This window comes from Polistes canadensis, unplaced genomic scaffold, assembly GCF_001313835.1.
Source record: "Polistes canadensis isolate GaletaPanama2010 unplaced genomic scaffold, ASM131383v1 scaffold_8, whole genome shotgun sequence".
NCBI classification, from domain to species: domain Eukaryota; kingdom Metazoa; phylum Arthropoda; class Insecta; order Hymenoptera; family Vespidae; genus Polistes; species Polistes canadensis.
Genome location: NW_014569555.1, coordinates 1,347,543 through 1,349,035, shown reverse-complemented (window position 1 = coordinate 1,349,035; position 1,493 = coordinate 1,347,543). Strand labels below are relative to the sequence as shown.

Below are 1,493 nucleotides of genomic sequence, written 5' to 3'. Positions count from 1 at the left end.
TCTCTCTCCTTCTTTTTCTTATTTCTTTTTATTATCTTCTGGAAAGATTTTTACGAATAAACGTAACGTACAACGATCTCCCGTTCGATAAACGTCCTTTAACGGATTTCAAATACTCGCGTTAGTTATTATCCTTGAAAAATTCATGCCACTGTATTTTGTCCCTTTCTTTTTTTCTTTTTTTTTTATCAGAGAATAAAAAAATTATAAAGAGAGAGAGAGAGATAGAGAGAAAAGAATAGGTATTATATAAAGAATAAATTTTAGTAAAAATGATTTTCTTTGAGAGTGAAGGAAATGGTTAAATGGAGAAGAGAATCGATAAGATGCAAATGAACGATAGATTCAACAAGAAACGAGAAATCGTAACAAACGTTCGATAATATCAATCGTGGTTGAATCATCCGATACTCTCGTACTTATTTAAAATGAAAACAAAAAAGAAGATACATACAAATGTAAAGGATAATTTTAATAAGTATCATATATTCATTTACTGAATTTTTATAATCAGACACTTTAGTTTAGTTTTCTTTAATATTTTTGTTAAATAAATGTATAAAAAGAAAAAAGAGATATTGGAAGAATTCACGTAAGAGATAAAACACCAAGTGGATACGTTTCACGCGTGTTTATCTTTTCTTTTTTTTTTCTTTTAATTTTCTATCTCGTGTGTTAAAATTAATTTCAAGATTAGACGCTTCGTCATTTCTGTTGGCGCAAAAGAAACATCTTAAAAATACATACTTCTATTATTATATTATTATAGTTCTACGAGAAACACACTACGGGGGAAAGGGATTATTTAAAAAAAAAAAAAAAAAGTGGTTTCAAAATGTACCCCTCGTAGAAGTCGCGTTTGTGTATATATTTTTGGTTAAAATACTGAGATTTGAAAATTATGCGACTTGTGAGAAAGAATCGGGGGAAAAAAGAAGAAAAAGTAGAAAAAAGAAGAGAATTTAAAGAAAAAAAAATAAATAAAGAAAATTGAGAATTTTCCCAACGGGAAGTTATGACCGTTAATAAATTTATATTCTCTTTGTTTAGAAGATATAAACGAGCTTTTAGAGTTTCTTGTTACAATATGAAGAGAATACTATCGGTATTTTATGTACTTATATACTCACATATTACATGCTTATGCATTTAACTTACATAAATATCATATATACACACGTGCACACACATATACGTGTGTACAACGCTAATTAAAGGAGTTTGAATTAACCGAATTAAAAATACCTACGAATAAAAGTCACTTTTAATTAACAAAACAAACAAGAAAAAGTTTCTCGATTAGATCTTAATTAACTGATAACATATTACAAAGGTAATTATGATTAGTTAATTATTGTTAATTAATCTCGTTGATAATATGAACATTTATAAAAATATTATTAATATATAATCTTTAATTTTCTGACAAGAAAATTCATCTAATTCTTTGTTTTGAACAATTTTCTAATATATCTAATAAAATATTTTATAAT

The 1,493-nt window shown here is 26.1% G+C and overlaps 1 protein-coding gene across 1 annotated transcript in view; it reads right to left on the bottom strand.

The window, feature by feature from the left end:
- LOC106791707 (E3 ubiquitin-protein ligase MYLIP) overlaps positions 1 to 1,493 on the bottom strand; it is a 155,880-nt gene that overhangs the window by 50,634 nt on the left and 103,753 nt on the right. The gene's annotated exons all lie outside the window — the stretch shown is intronic.